We start from the raw sequence: 19,389 nt of genomic DNA on the forward strand, positions 1-19,389 counted from the left end.
AAGCAAGAACCTGCAACCAAAATTACTCTACCCAGCAAAGTTATCATTTAGAATTGAAGGACAGATAAAGAATTATCCAGACAATAAAATACTAAAGGAGTACATCGCCACTAAACCAGCATTACATGAAATGTTAAAGAGTCTTCATTAAGAAGACAAAGAAAATAAAAAAATATGAGTAATAAAATGGCAAAAAATATATATCTATCAATACTTGAATCTAAAAAACAAAGTAAAAAAACAGAAACAGAATCATAAATACAGAGAACATTTAGATAATTGCCAGATGGGAGAGGGCAGAGGGATTGGGAAAAAATGGTGAAGGATTAAAAAATACAATTTGGTAATTTCAGAATAGTCATGGGAATGTAAAGTACAGCATAAGAAATAGAGTAGCCAAAGAACGTATATGCATGACTCACTGACATGGACAACGGGTTGTGTATTGCCTGAGGGAGTGGCTGGACAGCTGGGTGGAGGAGGATAATAGCATAATCAATAAAATATAATTTGCTTAAAAAAAGGAATAGATCATAACTAACCACAAAAGCTAAAGCTATAAAACATAGAAACATATGAAAAAAATCCTGGCAAATTTGGGATTGACAAAAAAAAGGGAAAAACAGGATAAATCAGACTTCATCAAAGTAAAAACTTCTGCCTTCAAAAGACAACATTGAGAAAATAAAGAGAGAATATGCAAACTGGAAGAAAATACCTGATTTAGAAAAAAGCATGTAACAGGAATATGATAAAGAACGCTTACAACTCACTAAAAGGAAGAAAATTATCCAATAAACAATAGGCAAAATTTTTGTAAAGAAAAGTCACAAAGGAAGATATTCAAATGGATGATAAGCAGATAAAAAGATTCTCAACATCATTAGACATTAGGTAAATGTGACTTTAAATCACAATGAGATAATACTTTACACCAGCTAGGATGGCTAAAACAAAAGACTGACAAAACCAAGTGTTGGTAACAGAACAGAAATATCTGAACAAAATCTTACATTCAAAACTTTATATTAGTTTTATTCATAATAGCCTCAAATTGGAAACAAACCAAATCCATCAGTAGATAAATATATAAACTATTTCTAGTCACTCCATGAATAGAATACTACTCAGCAATGAAAATGAATACATTATGCAATAACACAAATGAATTTTTAACTCATTATACTGAGTGAAAGGAGGTATTGTGAATCCTAAATTCTGGGAAGCTTATTTAAATATTGCCAAAGCATTGGGAAGGGCATCTGCTGGTACCCAATGAGATATCCTCATTCCACTATCTTGTTGTTCTTGTCTCACAGGTCTCTACTGTATGGCCTTAATTTCTGATAGCAAAACCTTTTCAGCTATTACTCCTGGCTATAGCTCCTCACTCTCCCCTGGTATGGGACACTAACCAGGAAGACTTATCAACTTTAGCATCACCCACATTGGAATTATTCTACTGTTCTTACATAATTCTAAGTGTCTGGTCAACCATACAAGGCTATTTTGATTCCATATTCCTGGACCTATGTTGTAAACAGACAACTGAGGTAGGTGGGTAGTAGGGATTGGGATGACATGGAGAACAATTTGTCCTGTTGGAAGATGGGACCTGTATTCAGTTCTAGCAGACACTTTTATGTGCTCATGTGAACCAATGTTCACAGGTCCTGTGGTTTTCAGCAAAGTGGAAACAAAGATTTATGTAAAATTTCCCAACTGCAGGCTATATCTAGCCTGTGGATATCTGGATTAGTTTTCTATTGCTGTTGTAATGAATTATCTTAAATTCAGTGGCTTAAAACAGTATGGATTTGTTATTCTGTTCCGTAGGCCAGAAGTCCAACATAGCTCACCCCAGGCTAAAATCAATGTGTGGCTGGCTGTGTTCTTTTCTGAAGATTCTCAGGGAGATTCTGTTTTCTTCCCTTTTCCAGCTTCTAAGGTCACCCATGGCCTCCTTCCACCATCTTCAAAGCCAGCAATGTCTCTGTCTCTTACTCTGTTGTCACAGCTTTCCCTAACCACAGCTGTGAAAGGTTATCCACTTTGAAGGACTCATGTGATTAGATGAGACACATGTAGATAATCCAGGATAATCTTCCCATCTCAAGAACCTTAATTTTAGTAGCATCTGAAAATTCCCTTTCACCACATAAATTAACATATTCACAGATTCTGGGATCAGGATTGTGGGCATGTTTTTTTCCTCTGACATTATCTCTATGCTGGTATTCTTTATACTCCCTAGAAAAGAGCTATAGGCCTCCTCTGCTTTCTGTTCTCCTAGGTTTACTAAAATGCTTTCACACTTGTCCAAGTGAAGGTTTTGAGGGAGGGGATTGGCAAAAGCTTGGAGTTCCCTCAGCCCTTCTCAGGGACCTGTGGGTGCTCGGGGAAGCTCCTGCTTCTTTGCTGACTCTCTCAAGTACCAAGAGAGAACCTGGGCTAGAGAGTAGATGGAACATCTCACTATGGCCTCATCTGAGTGAACAAAATCCTTATTAACCCCAGAGCCAGCTTTTTCAAAGTTTGTTTCAAAGTCAAAGTTTGTCTTTGCCTTGAGATTATGGGTGCTAAAGGCTGCACTAATAGAGAGAAATATCATCAGGCTCCAGGGGTGCAAAAGTGAACACTGGGACTCTGTCTTCAAGAAATTTATAATATGGTTGGACATCATTTGAAAAATGACAATTAACAGATAATGGAATTGTGGGTCATGCATGCTGTGAGAAGCTGTAAGGTCTCAGCTTGCTTCACAATGTCTTGATGATGGGTAAGATTCTCTAGTTTGAGCACAGGGCATGATCCTAACTGAGTTCTGAGGCTTTTGGAGCAGTTGTGAGTAAGAAAACCCCAGGTTTAAACCTTCTCTAAATAATAGCCCTGGCCCCTTCTCAACCCCTCACCCCCAACATCCTCACCTCTGTTTTATTTAGCTTGAAACTGAGCCAGTCGGCTTTCATGTGAGTCCTTAGCTCAACCAGGCACTGAGTAAGCTCTAAAGCTACACTGTCAGAGTAGATGAAAAGGAGATGTAGTGCAGAGTATCATTAGTGTTCTGATGATATTCCAATATTTGCATTAAGAAACCATAAATATTATAAATCAAAATTCAGAAATTCCTTGTGTCCAGCCTGATTTTTACAGGAAAACCCAAAGAACTTTGGGTGAAGAATTTCACAGAGTCAGTGAGAAAAGATTGATTGATCTTGGCTGGAAATAAAAGTTAAAATAAAAACTTTAAGCTAACATAGGTCATGTATTTCTGGGGCATTCTTTTGTAGTATATATGATTCTATAAAATTGAATTTTATTCTTTTTACTGTGACTTCTAAAATGATATTCTTTCTTGTGCATTCTTTTTTTTCTCATTTATAACAAGTAAAGGAGAATGTCAAAATAGTCTAGTTAAAATGCACGATGTCAGAAATTCAGCATCATTGCTATTATGTTAGAGCGGCATGGTACCGAAGAACAATGGAACCAAAATGAAGTCTTCCAGACCTAGTCTGCTTTATATGAGCACAGCATGTTTCTTAGTATGAATTTCCCTGATTGACAGCATTCTTGGCAGTGGGAAGAAATTTATGGGTATCATTAATGACAAGCAGTGAAAGCTTTGAGGTAATTTTTTTTTTATAAGACACATTATGCCTTTCAAATTAATACAGTATGAGGACCTTTATCAAGATGAGGTTCATATAATTTAAAATAGAAACCTAACATCACCCTTATGCCTGAATGCAGAGGCAGTTTTACAACTTTTCTGAAACTAAGTGGGTGGCTAAGTTTGTCAACTGGAACCATGACAAAGAGGAGAAGCCATCATGAACATTTTTGGCTCCCACCTTCATCTATGATCAGTTACTCAGCCAAAGCTCTCCTTGATACTGATGGTGCTCAGTCTGTATTAAACAGTGCACTTAATCTGATGCTTGGCAAATAAGATTGCTGTTAGACACTAGACAGAAATGATGTGCTTAAATTCCAGGAGATTATATTAACATTACCATAAATGGAAAATCGAATTGCCATTGTCTTTGAGGAGTAAAGGATAAAAAAATATATTATACCAGACACATCATAAAATTAAGTTACTTCACATAAAATATGGATTATGTGAGTCCCCAGAGAAAACCATTACATATAGGCAAATACAAAAACAGCTTTGACTATAACAGAAATGAAATAAACTCATGATAGCATTGCTAAATAGACCTCTTATAATGGAGGGCCAGTATGTTTCTGAGATACAAAGAACTTTTTAGCAAAAAAAATGTAGTGATAAAGACAAAGGGTAACTTGATGAGAGAGAAGTTTCCAGAAAAATCTTTGCTGAGCACCCTTTCCATTGCCCAAGTCCAATTCTGATGACTTCTGATGTTTTAGAAGGTTCAAGGCCTGAGAATTTGACAAGGACATAGACTAAAATATTAAACCTTCATGTAAACTATTTATAGGTTTGATGGACCAGAGAAATAATGTGAAAAACACTCAAGAGCAGCAGCAAAGTCAAAACTGGCTATAAATCTCAAATTGGAAGTGTAAGATTCACATTGGGCCTGTTTATCAGGATCAGCATTAGCACTAAGATAATCTGTGTATATAAAGAACATCTTTCTTAGTTCTCTCAGTTTGTTGAAGAAAACCTTCAGCAGAGAATGGGCACCCATTGAAAAGGCCTATTACTGCGGAAAAGCATTGTTTGTTTTGTGCTTTATTACTGTAAGTGTTAAAACTATTAGCAGCTTGGCTGAAGTAAAGAGGGTTATGTTCCAAATATGTAAGTGGTCCCAGAGCTTGTAGAACTCAAATGTAGGCTTTTTCTTTAGCCTGAGGCAGGTACTTCAGCCTTTGTCTATCAATTCCATCTTTCTCCATATCTCAGTGGGAAAGTCTACAGCCTCCCTCAACAGAATTGCTAATAGCCTAAGGACACTCATACCATCTTCAGGGGTCATCTGACACTGGGGGACAGAACAAGTGTCTGTACACTTCCAAGAGCAATCAGGTAATGCTTTAGGGGCTAGTCTTAATCCTAGAGGCATTATCTTTCTGGCATTGGGCATTTTGCCTAATCTGATGTGATAGCTGAGACAAGTTGAAATAGTGTAGCTGTTCCCTTCTGAGTTATTATTAAATGCTGAAAGTTGTTTCTACATATAAATATGTCCTGAGGAGATACAAGATGGTGGGGGAGTAAGTGGAAACTACACTAATCTCATCCCAGGACCAGTCTGGAATTATAACTAAATTATAGAGAAATCATCTGAATAACCAACTAAACACTAACTGAAGAGAAGCCTTGTAACCAAGGACAGACAGAAGAAACCACAGCATAACAATGAGACTGGTAGGGAGTGCATGTGGAGGAGATGTGAGAGGGCTGACTGGGCTCCCACAAGATGCAGCTGAAGGGCTGGAGGGATATTTCAGTGGTCAGGGGGTTCCCCCAGAGAAGTATGGGGTCTAAACCTCAAGCTGGGTTCCCCAGCCTACAGCACCAGAGCCAGGAAAGGAACTCAGATAATATACAGCTGTGAAAAGCACCAGGGCTTCTATCTGCAAGACGGAGACAGTTGGAAACTCAGAGAGACTGTTAAATAAGCAACGCACAACATTTTGTTTGAGGACACTTACCCTGGGCTCAAGCAGAGGGAAGGCAGAGTGGGCTAGAGATATGTGAGGAGAGTCTGGGGCTGGTGGCTCTGAGAAGAGGACTGAAGGAACAGCAGCCAGGATTCCTGTACTGAGGCATTCCTTATACTGCAGAGGTCATCTTTCCTAGGCAGAGCACTCCACTCCAAGTGGCATCAGCCTGAGGGAAAGTAATAGCTCCACCCACAGAAATTACTCTGCTCCACCCTGTGGAGTTTAAGCTGGGCTGCTGAGTATAGCTTCAGACTATTTCATTGAAACAGTCTTAAAAATGACACAGAAAATCAATTAGTCCAAGAGTTGTTGTTTTTTTTTTTTTTTTTGAAAAAATGAATAAGATTGACAAACCTTTAACCAAACTCATCATAAAAAGGGAGGACAGGACTCAACTAAATAAAATCAGAAGTGAAAAATGAGAAATAACAACTGACACTGAAGAAATGCAAAGGATTGTAAGAAAATATTATGAACAACTATATGCCAACAAACTGAATAACCTGGATGAAATGGATAAATTTCTAGAAACATAAAGTCTTCCAAAACTATATCAGGAGGAATCAGAGAATCTGAATCAACAGATTACACCTAGTGAAATTGAAGCAGTAATAGTAATAAAATAAAAAAAAAAAAAACTCCCAAGAAACAAAAGCACTGAACTGGTAGGCTTCATTGGTGAACTTTACAAACCATTCTGGGAAAAATTAAACCTTTCCTTCTCAAACTATTTCAAAAAATTTAAGAGGAGGAAAGTCTCCCAAGCTCATTCTATGAGGCCAGCATTATCCTAACTCCAAAGCCAGAAAAAGACAATACAAGAAAAAGAAAAAGAAAAGAAAATGATAGGCCAATATCCCTGATGGACATTAATTCAAAAATCCTCAACAAAATATTAACAAGTGTAATATAGTAAAACATCAAAAAGATCATACACCATGATCAAGTGGGATTTATTCCAGGAATGCAAGTTTAGTACTACATTTACAAATCAATAAATGTGATTCACCACATAAACAAAATGAAAGATAAAAATTACATGATCATATTGATAGATGCAAAAAAAGTGTTTGATAAAATTTAGCTCCATTTATGATAAAAAACTCTCAGCAAAGTGGGAATAGAGGAAACATACCTAAACATAATAAAGGCCACATATGACAAATGTACTGCCAGCATCATACTCAACAGGCAAAAACTACAAGCATCTCCCTTAAGATCAGGAACAAGACATGGATGTCTGCTTTCACCTCTCTTATTCAACTTAGTACTGGAAGTCCTAGCCACAGCAATCAGACAAGAAGAAGAAATAAAAGTCAACCAAATTGGAAAGAAAGAAGTAAAACTCTCTTTGTTTGCTGATGACATAATACTGTACATAAAGAACCCCAAAGATTCCACCAAGAAACTGCTAGACCTGATAAATGAATTCAGCAAAGTAGCAGGACACAAAAATTAATATCCAGAAATCAGTTGCATTTTCATATGCCAATGAAAACTAACAAAAAGGGAAATTAAAAAAAAACAATCCCATTCACAACTGATTAAAAAAAAAATACTGAGGAATAAACCCACTAATAATGTAAAAGACTTGTATTCAGAAAATTATAAGACACACACACAAAAAAAAAATTGAAGAAGAAACAAATGGAAGCACTTACCATGTTCACAGACAGGAAGAATTAACGTCATTAAAAGGTCCATAGTACCCAAAGCAATCTATACATTCAACACAATTCCTGTCCAGATTCCAATGACATATTTCACAGAACTAGAACAAATATGTCAAAAATTTATATGGAACCACAAAAGGCCCTCCATAGAGACAGAGATCCTGAGAAAGAAGTACAAAGTTGGAGGAATCATGCTACCTAATATGAAACTAAAACTATAAGGCCATAGTAATCAAACAGCATTGTATGTGCATAAAAACAGACACATAGATCAATGGAATGAAACAGAGAGCCCAGAAATAAACCCGTACATTTGTAGTCAATTAATATTTGACAGAAGAAACAAGCACATGCAATGGGTTAAAGATAGTTTATTCAATAAACGATGTTGGGAAAATTGGACAGATACATGCAGAAAAATGAAACTAGATCATCTTCTTATACTATGCACAAGAATAAATTCAAAATGGATTAAAGACTTAAATGTTTGGACTTAAACTATAAAAATCATAGAGGAAAATATAGGCAGCAAAATCTTGGACATTGCTTGTCGCAATATTTTATCAAGTATATCTCTCCAGGCAAGGGAAACAGAAGGAAAAATAAGCAAATGGGACTACATTATACTAGAATGTTTTTGAACAGCAAAAGAAAATGTCAACAAAATTAAAAAAAAAAACAACCCACAGAATGGGAGAACATATTCACTGATACATCTATTTAAGGGTTAATTTCCCAAATTTATAAAGAACTTACAAAACTCAACAGCAAAAAAAAAAAACAAAAAAAAAATCCTTATTAAAAAGCGGGCAAAGAACCTGAATAGACACTTCTCCAAAGAGGATATACTGATGGCCAATAGACACATGAAAAGATGCTCAATGTCACTAATCATCAGAGAAATGCAAATTAAGGCCATAATGAGATACCATTTCACACCTGTCAGAATCCCTATCATTAATAACTCAACAAACAACAAGCGTTGGTGAGGATATTGAGAAAGGGGAACTCTTTTGCATTGTTGGTGTGAATGCAGATTGATGCAGCCACTGTGGAAAGCAGATGAGAGACCTCAAAAAATTTAAAATGGATCTGCCTTTTGACCCAGAAATCTCATTCTGGGAATATGTGAGAAGGAACCCAAAACACTAATTCAAAAGAACCTAAGCACCCCTATGTTCATTGCATTATTATTTACAATCCCCAAGATATGGAAGCAGCCCAAGTACCCATTGTAGATGAGTGAGTAAAACAACTATGGGACAGTTACACAGTGGAATACTACTTGGCTGTAAAAACAAATTTTTACTCTTTGCAACAGTATGCATGTACCTGAAGAACATTATGCTAAGTGAAATAATCCAGTCAGAGAAAAACAAATACCATCTAAATTTACTCATATGTGGAGTTTAATGAACAAACTGAACTAACAAGCATAACAGAGACAAACTCATAGATAGAGAGCAGGATGACAGCTAAGGTTGGGGGAAAGTTAGGGGATGGAGGGATTGAGCCAAAAAGAAAGAAGACTCATGGGCATGGACATCAGTGTAGTTATTGGGGGGGGGGGGGGTGGAGGTGGTAAGGGTGTATAAGGGGAAATGGTAATGGAAAAAATACAATTAAAAACAAACAAACAAATAAATTTCTGAGATTAAACTAGGCCCATTGATTACATTTTAGCTATATTTTCACTTATTGAAATACATTTTGAGAACAAATACTATGGTAGGAAGTGTGCTAGATAATGGGATTACATGTATAAAATTATATATATATATGTGTGTGTGTTACAATCTTCAAGTATGTAACAATCTAACAGAGGATATAACAATCTAATAGGAGGAAGCAGATGTGGAAACCCACATTGCTATGTAATGTGATCAGAGCTATAAGGGGTCATGGGAAGTACTTTTGGAGTACCAAGGACTGACAGAAGTGACAGATTTCGTCTCAGGATAACCCAGAACAGCTTCCAGTCCTGCAAGCTCTGTTTATGGCAAGTGCCATATATATAAGTATATCATTAAAAAAATCTTTTATACCATATTTTACTATACCTTTTCTATACATAATAATACTCCTAGGGTATATATGGTATATATGGCATATATAAGGTATTGCTATTGCTTCTAGGCTACAAACCTTAATAGCATGTTACTATACTAAATACTGTTGACAATTATAATACAACAGTATTTGTGTATCTAAACAAATCAAAATGTAGAAAGAGGAGATCCTTCTGTTTTTAACTTCTCTGGATAACGGGTTGTATTTAGTGAGGAAAAATATACAATTTTTATTAGAACTAAATCTTGTCATTGTAATTTATTTGTATATAATTTTGTGTCCATATATTAAATTCAATTCTCTTTTTGCACTTTTTAAAAATATTTTATTTCTTTCTTTTTAGAGAGAGGGGACAGGAAAGGGAAAGAGAGGGAGAGAAACAATGATTGGTTTTCTCTGGTATATGCCCCGACTGGAGACCAAACCCACAACCCAGGCATGTACCCTGGGAAGGAATCAAACTGGCGACCTTGAGCTTTGCGAAATAACACCAACGAACTGAGACATGCCTGTCTGGGACCTTTTGCTCTTTATAAAATGTTCCAATGATAAGTATTCCAAGTTCAGGTATAAATATAGCAAGACATAAGGTCTTGATCATTTCACATGACATTAAACCAGGTAGGCATCATGAGAGTGAGAAAAACAGGCAAGTAGAACCTCTTTTAGGGCACTGATAGTCATTAGATTAGTTTCAGAGTGGCAGGAAGTATATCTCTTAAGATATAGGGTTATTCTATCTGGGATCAGGGATTCACTTGGACTCTATGTAGACCACTTTCTTACCAATATTCTTAACTTGCTCAATATTTCTTTTGCATATGCAATTCCAATCTGGGTTACTTTATCTACTTTTATTCTAGTAGTATCCCAAAAAGAAATGTTGTTTATCCTCTCGCTTTCTCTTACTCCTCCATGGATTCTTAAGGTGCAGCTACATCAAAATGTTTACTCTTCTTCAGTTACATATACTCACCCAGTATCCCCCAAAGGCAGATGCACACACATCCTCTTGGAAGCATGCTGGTTTCCCAAGCTTTGATAAATTCTCACCAGGTGTGTTCTTCCTAATAGGGTGCTTATTACATTGTATAAGCACATATTTGTCTTCCCCTCTAACTAGACTGTAAGTTTATATGGCCAGGATCCAAATCTGCATTATTCTTCTTTGTACCCCAGAACTGAATACCAAGTCTCTCCCATATTGAACACTATAAATACACACTGAATAAAATGGACACTCATTATCTTTATTTTTTTCTCATATGAATGATTAAGTGAAAGGGCTAAGAAAACAGAATCTTATTAAAGCTAAACAAATTGTATCTTATTTAAGAGTTTTCTTAATCATTACCTACTATGGCCTGATTCTATTTTTATTTCTGTACTAAGTACAAAGTTAAGTAAGGAATAAGGCCAGACAGAGAATACAATATATTCTCAGGATTTCTTTTAACCTCCCACTAGGAAACTAATAAGCTGAGACAGGAGAAGTGGTAGGTAGTAAGAAAAGAATAAAATATCTTCTGAAGAAAAACTCTGCTTAAATACTTTCTTAATAAATGCCACAGCATTTGAGAATTTGTTAAATGGAAGAACACTCTTCTATATGTTAAGTGCAGTTTCAGTAGTAGGAGAGATAATTAAGAGATTCTCTGAACAGAACCCAAATTTCTCAGCAGCAGACTAATAGCTGTGATTTCCCTAAAAAAGACTTTCTTAATAATGTATACTTTCCTAATCCTTGGTTCGGGCCTGTTTTCCATCTGCACATAAATATAAAATAGATTTAGAACCCAGCCTTAAAGTGCTTAAAATTTAGAATTCCTTGAATTCCTTTTTAAAAGAGAAGACAGATTAGCTAATAAATATTTTCACTTAATGAATATTTTCCTTCTTGCCCCCTTTTTCTCACCTATGCAGGGGTAGAACTTTCTAGCAGTATGCATGCATAATTTTTACCTTAAAATTAGAATATATTTTAAGAAAGTTAGATAATTTAGTTTAAAATATTTGCTAACTAGTATTTGAAAAAAGAGGATTTCAGATCAGTAGAGTAGATTTTAAAAGTAAATACATAATACCCGGAAAAAATTTAGACTTCAGGCTTATATAAGTGCCTATCAATATTGGGAAAATATTATGAACATATTTGGTTACAACACTGTTAGAGTTACATGACTATAGAATTTCCTAGGTATAGAAAATGAAACAAAGAGAGGTTAAATAATTGGATACAAGAGGTGAAGCACTGCAAGATTAATTCACATTTCTCACAGATAATTTATCTTCAAATAAAAAAATAAATGTTTACATACTTACTTAATAAAAGTAAAGTGAAGGTTAACACTGAAATAATCATATAAATAATTAAAGCTTTCAGAGAATTTTCAGCTTTATAACATCTAAATCATTAGGCAAAATTTGTCCTTAAGTTGTTTGTTAATTTTCTCAAGTCTTCATTTTGTGCAAGTACATCTATGTCCCCAAAACTATCATGACTAATGTACAATGGGTGTTAAAATTTTACATGACAGAATCAAGAAACCATATATTATAGCATAGCAAGGTAAGAAATTTTGGGTATGTTTCTAATTTGGTGAGATCTTCATGATAAGACAAGAGCCACATCAAGGAATAAGAATATTTTTTCTCAAACAAAATTTTTAGGTGCACTGTATGTTAAAATCAAATTTTAAAGTTGGCACAAATCCAAAAGATATTGGAACATTTTGATCAACTTTTAATTTTTGAAAGTAGGTGTTTGTATGTGTATATGAGTGTGCAAAAGGAAAGCTTTATCTAACAAACATTTGATTGTATACTCTGCACCAGGCTATGTTATCACATATACAAAGAATACTAGAACCAAGAAACTACTGAAAAGAAAAAGAATGTTTATGGGGCAGAATGCTCCCCTTTTTGCATCAAGGACAATAATTTTCAACTTAGGTTTCCCGTAAGAATTATCTGGGAGCTTCTGAAAGTTTGATGTTTCAATTGAATCACAATCTCCAAAGATAGGTCCAAGTTTGTTTTCAAGTTCTGCAGGGCATTCCAGTGTGTACATGATTCCAATGTAAGAGCCATTGACCTAGGAAGGGATAATCAGACAGAAGTCTCATTAATTCAATAGGTGGAATTGATATAATTGGAAGATGCAATTAAATGAGCTTTTCCTCTTGACCTAGATATTCAAAACACTTTCTTTAAAAGTAGCCAGTCCTTGAAAAGCCTTTGTATGACTTTGAGCAAGTCATATAAATTATTTGTGTTTCAGTTTCCTCTTCTGTGCAATGGGGATTATTATATAAGGGTTAAATGAATCTGAAAAATGCAATATAAATACTATATGAGTATTTATTTCTTTTTAGAAACACAAGCAATATATATATAGTGTGGAGGAGGGGAAGAAAGTATATATATGCAAAGAAGAAAACAATACAATCTTACAAGCCTGGGATAATTATTTATATTTAACGCATATTATCAACATAATATTTATATTTACATATAAAATCAGTGTCTGGAGTCAGATAGACCTGTTTTGAATTCTAGCTCTGTCCCTTTCCAGTTTTTTGAACTTAGGCAAATCATGTAAACTATTGGTAATTTTCTTGGTATTACATCATTAGACTTTGTTCCTTTATGTGTGAGCATGTTTATTCTTGGTTCCCCACTATAGAATGTGAAAGCTTCATAGGAGCTCACCCATGTCTTGCTCCCAGTGCCTGGACAGGTGTGCAGAACTCTGCCTGGGTATATGGGAGCTGTTTGACAAATACTTGTTGAATGAATGAATGTTTAGATTAGACAGGCTTTCCTCACCCTTTAACATTATATTATTCCTTATCCATAATTTTTTTCATTTAAAATCTATTATAAAATATCTTTTCTCAATTGTAAACCAGTTTTTCCAATACCACTGATTGAATAGAATTATGACTTCCATTTGAATTATAACTGTATCATAGTCTCTATTGTTATATATATTTGGTTCTGGGTTTTATATTTTATTTAAGTGATTTGTTTGACATGACTTAATTGACTATAATAATATACTGCCTTTTCATTTCAGGTAGAGCAAATTACCTTTACTACTTTTCATCATAATGGTGCTGCCTATTCTTATATTTCTTATTCCAAATGATCTTTATAAATATTTAGTCAAGTTTAAATATAAATTGTTACAGTATTTAGGGGAAAAATAAAACATTGACTCCTTATACCCTATAAAAATATCTACTACAAATGAATCATAGAGCTACACATAAGAGCTAAAAATGTAAGCATTAGAAACCGTATGCTAAAAGAGAATATAAGAGAAAATCTTCAGATACAATACTCACATTCTAAATCATAGAAGAACACAATGATAAATTACATTTATCAAAATTTGACTTCTGTTCATCAAAAGATACAATTAAAGAAGTGGATGAAAAGATAAGTAACAAACTAAGGGAAAATATTTATCTGGCCAAGGACTTCTATCCAGAAATCCTAAAGAACTCTTAACATTTGATATTAAGAAGAAAACCAAAATGACAAAAACAAAAACAAACAAATAAAAAAAACAAGCACTTCAAAAAATATATTTAAATAATCAGTAAGTACATAAAAAGATGTTCAACGTCTTTGACCATTAAGGAAATGTAAATTAAATCTACAATGAAATAACAGCACACCCACCAGAAAAGCTAAAATTAAAGAGACCGTTGTGTTGGTATGGATGAGAGTAAATGAAAATCCCATATATCTGGTGGAACCATATGTATGTTGGTGGAAGTTCAAATCATTGAGTCACTTTGGATAACAGAAGAAACTTGGATCTCTGATGTCTCCTGAGACCCCAAAACCAACCTTTGATATTCACCGCCGTAATTTTTTCAAATGAGAGAAAAATGAACTTGCTACTATTACCCTATTATTACCAAAACACTTTCTATTTTAAAGAGAAAGTGACGTTATAGCCTCCTAGTCATTATTAGTTGTCTTGAAATCTATGTTGTTATTGATATTGGTTTTTTTTTTGTTGTTGTTGTTAGTATAATACATTTGTTACTAATATCTTTAGCTAAGATTTTTTTTCACTTTAATGCTTGAAACAATCATAGATTTTGTTATAAAATACCGGGAATACTCTTGTCACCATTTTGCAGATGGGGAACTAAGGCTAAAAAGTGAAGTGATTTGCTCAAGATAAAGCATCCAGTAAAAACCAGAGAAAAGATTTGGGTCCCAATGTCTGAGTCCCAAGACTTGCTCTGCTGTCCAAAGAGCTCATGACTTGAACATGTGCAATGTGGAAATTAGTTTTATTAGTATGTGTGATTATCTTACATGACATTTTATTCAATATTTTTTTGTATCTTTGCTCAAGCTTTCCTTTAATCTCTGTAATGAGATTTATCTCCTGAGGGCCTGGACTGATAGAGATAGTCAGAGATTGTCAGAAAGAGCAAGACCGGTTCTTTCTAGACCAGAAGAGCTTGGAATAATAATCTTGTTGTCAAGATGTTAACTGTTTTAGGTAGGAAAAAACCAATGAGCCTTTCAAGTCTTATAAAGTGAAATATAAGCAAGATATGAGTGGAAATCTTTAATTTGTGATCCAGTGATTTAAGATCAAGGTTCACTAACTATTAAAATCTCTGCCTATTTTCTTCAGAAGATGTGCCACAGATAATGAAACTAGGGTCATTTCTTGACTTTTTCCCTTTTAAAAATTTATTGTAATTAAATGATAGTATAACACTCACACGGTGAGTCTCTAGCCAAAACATTAAGATATGTGTGTCATGAGGACACTGGCCTGCATTTAGTGACCTGAAAACAGAAGACATGTACATAAATGGGACAAAGAACACATAGAACAAATGTTCAAAGATTGAATTTTTAAAATCCTACTGTTTTTGCAAACAGGTACTTACTCACTATTGCCCTGGCTGGTTTAGCTCAGTGGATTGAGCGTCGGCCTGCGAGCTAAGTGTCGCTGGTTCGATCTTCCAGTCAGGGTACATCAGAGAAGGAAAACTCTGACTCCAAAAAACCTCCGCTGCCTTGCGGCATACCTCTTCAGGGGAAAGGCTAAGAGAGTAAACTCCGACAGAAAATCCGGAGCCGGAGTCCCTAAGACGGTTTGACGTTGTAGTCAACACCGGCAACTCCTGCGGCGCACCTGAAGCCAAGCTGTATTGACTCCGTCTTTCCCTTGGACCCTTCAGCTGAGAAGAGAGGGGGGGTCTGCTGCATGGGCGACAGCAGACCCTCCATATTACCCTGCCCAGGCTCTGTAGCTTCAGCATCATCACAAGATGTCGATTTAACACGGGAGGAGACAGATACCGTGTCACTCCCGAGTCGGACTGCACAGCCATTCTCGGCGGTGCAGATAGACTCTTAAGAAGCTACACCATCGTCTCTCGAGACGGACGGCTGCCGACGACTTACTCACTAGACATAAGTGATAATCAATTTCTGCCAGGAATATAATAATAAATACTGATCTCACTTGTCAGTGAAATACTTTTTGGTCAGAGAACTTGAAAGCAAATAAACACAATTTACATTCTTCCATAAATCTGATCAAGAATTACTAAAGAGAAGAAAATTTTCAGCCCCACTCAAAAAACATAATGTTACTCTTAATCTTTGGTATCAACAGAGTATTTTACAAAGCACTACTCATGTCATTCTGCTTTAGAGATTTCAAATAGGCATCTCCTTTTGCATATAATTTTGTTACTGGAGGAAGGAGTAAAGAAATAGAAATAGAAAGAAAACATATTAAGATTAGCATTTGAAAATTGTGAAAGGATGCTAAGGTGACAAGAAAATATTTTAAGTAGATATTATTAATTTCAAATCTTATTTTCCTAGATTTACCTTGACATGCAGGTAGTTCCCCACAGTTAGAAAATTTATATTTATATATAAAAAAAGAACATAATGGAAGTGCACAAACTAACCAATTTAAGCTTAAAACCATTATATTATTGAAATGTTTACAAACGATTACTTTTCAGAGTTATTTTGGATTGGAATTGACCTGGAATGAAGTTTATGACTTCTGGAAAATTAATCTTGTTAGATTTTATTTATGTTTTCAGTTTATGATTGTTCAAACTTTGGCAAAAACCACATTAAAATTAGTGCAGAAGACTGGTTTTTGCTTGTGAACAAAACAAAACAAAGCAAAAAAAGGGGGGGGATATTACTATGACCTTATATTTATTCTCTTATGAATAGGATAAAAAGTATAACTTTTCTCTTGGAAATAATTATTCAAAATTGTAGCCCAAGAACTTCTGAATTAAAATGAAAAACAAGACAAAACAAAACATTAAATGAATACAAATGATTCCAAATTTAAAAAAACCTTTTTTTTTCTACATGAAGTAAATAAGGACTGTCAAAGAGTCACCAACATTCAAGTCTGACATCCTATCATAAACACAGTATCCCTAGATATAAAGGGATTATAACTAAGATATGCTCTCTATCTTCAAGGAACTTTCCATGGGGAGATATACAGAATATAAATAAATATAACTGAATGCATAAAATTTCCCAGAGTCCTTTGCAGGTGCATCCCTCCCATGCCAGCCCCCTCCCCTACCCACACAAACTCACACCTTAAAGATTTTGCTATGTTGATGTCATTCAAGGATGGGTCCTTGACTTTTACGCTATATATTTCCTACGTAATCTTTAGTCCAACAAGTCTTACATTTACATCATATACAGGCTTTCCCTTTGATCTTAAGTAAACCTTAAGCACAAGTTTCTCAAAACCAAAAGAATCTTCTCCCCCAGACCTGATCTTTTTCTAGTGTTTGCCGTTTTGGTGGGGTGGCACCACAATTCATAACACAGAGTCCTGGAACATTGACACCCCCTGCTCTCAGCCTCCACATTCAAAACATCACTACATCTAGATGATTTGAGATCTAAGGATTTCTCAATTCTGTACACTTCTCTTTATCACCAGTGACACCACCATAACCCAATCCACCAATTTACACCTGAACTACTGCAATGGTCTTAATTACCAGTTAATCTGCATCTACTTTTCTTATCCTGAGATAATTTCCCGTACTACGACCAAAAAGTCCTTTTTAAAACTATGTCATCTGGCCTGCTTAAAGCTCATCAGAAGTATTCTATTTCTCTTTGAATAAAGACAAAATCTGGACACTCCTTATTACAACAGATACTCTCATATCATTCAGATTCTGCTTTCTGTCAAATTATTAACAGTATCATTTTACAGACAGACTAAACTACATGAGAACTGAAATGTAACCAAGAGATTCTAAATGATCTTTTAAATTATTGTTGCAATGATATTTTATGGGAAGTCAGTCATAAGATCTTAAGGGATTAAGAATAAAATGAAATGTGAGAAAGTAAGGTTTGTAAGTAATGAATATTTTCCTGAAAAAAATTTAGTAGTGATGGAAATAAAAGAAATGAGTGACAAAGTTTTTTTATTAGAATTAGGAAATGATCAGACCTGTAGCCAATGGTGTAAAAACATGAAAGTTTCAAGACAGAATTGGTAATTGATGGACAAAGTATTGAGACACTTGGGAAGCAGCAGTGCCCTTAAAGCGGGTTAAAGTGGGTGACAGAGTTTGCCAAAAACATAGGGACTGCCATTATAAGTAAGTTTGAAAGGGAAAAAAATGATAGAAATTGAGAGAGCTTGCATCCTGTGATCCTTATTTTTTTTCTGTGATGCACAGGCAGACTTCAGGGATACTTCAAGTTTGGGTTCAGACCACAGCAATAAAGTAACTATCACAATAAAGTGAGTCACATGGACTCACTTTATTTTTGGTTTCCCAGTGCATATAAAAATTATGTTTACACTATACTGTAGTCCATTAAGTGTTCAATAGCATTATGCCTAAATAATGTCAATACCTTAATTAAAAATACTTTATTGTTTCCCTGGCTGTTTTGCTTAGTTGGTTGGAGCTTCATCGCATACACCAAAAGGTGGTGGGTTTGATTCCCAGTCAGGACTCACACAGCAGACAACCAATTGAGATTTCTCTCTCACATCAATGTTTTTCTCTCTCTCTCTCTCCCTTCTTCTTTCTGTAAAATCAATAAAGATATCCTCTGGTGAGAATAAAAAGATTACACACACACACACATACACACACATATATATGGCTAAAAAATGCTAACCATCAACTGAGCCTTCAACAAGTCATCATATTTTTGGTGGTGGAGGGTCCTGCCATGATGTTGATGGCTCCTGATTGATCAGGGTGATTACTGAAAGCTAGGGTGGCTGTGGCAACTTCTTAAAATAAGAAAGGGTACTGCATTGTTTGACTCTTCCTTTCACGAATAATTTCTGTGTAGCATGTGGTGCTGTTTGGTAGCATTTCACCCACAGTAGAACTTCTTTCAACATTGCAGTCAATCCCCTGAAACCTTGATGCTTTGCTGTTTTATCAACTAAGTTTATTTAATATTCTAAGTCCTTTGTTGTCATTTCAACAATCTTCATGGTACCTTTACCAGGAGTAGCTTCCAATTCAAGAAACCCCTTTCTTTGCTCATCTATAAGAAGCAACTCCTCATCCATTAAAGTTTTATCATGAGAGTGCAGCAATTCAGTCCCAGCATCCAGCTCCACTTCTAATTCTATTTCTCTTGTCATTTTCACCACACCTGCAATTACTTCCTCCACTGAAGTATTAAAACCCTCAAAGTCATCCATGAGGATTTAAGCAACTTCCAAACTCCTGTTAATATTGATATTTTGACCTCTTCTCATTAATGATGGATGTTCCTAATAGTATCTAGAAAGGTGAATATTTTCCAGAAGGTTTTCAATTGACTTTGCCCAGGTCCACTGGAGGAATCACTATAATGGGATTAATTTCCATTGTTGTAGGATATTGCCAAACAAAAAAATGATTTATCTCTTTGTTTACACTACTTAATTCTAGAAAAGGTCTAGAAATGA

General features: G+C 35.1%; 1 long non-coding RNA gene across 1 annotated transcript; it reads right to left on the minus strand.

The window, feature by feature from the left end:
- Positions 1 to 12,281: 12,281 nt before the first annotated feature.
- LOC150004541 (uncharacterized) lies at positions 12,282 to 18,500 on the minus strand. The gene is made up of 2 exons (XR_016512297.1): positions 18,330 to 18,500; positions 12,282 to 12,495 (listed from the first exon to the last, which is right to left on the minus strand). It is a non-coding gene; the product is annotated as an uncharacterized LOC150004541 (long non-coding RNA).
- Positions 18,501 to 19,389: the final 889 nt, after the last annotated feature.

This window comes from Furipterus horrens, unplaced genomic scaffold, assembly GCF_987537825.1.
Source record: "Furipterus horrens unplaced genomic scaffold, mFurHor1.1.pri manual_scaffold_7, whole genome shotgun sequence".
NCBI classification, from domain to species: domain Eukaryota; kingdom Metazoa; phylum Chordata; class Mammalia; order Chiroptera; family Furipteridae; genus Furipterus; species Furipterus horrens.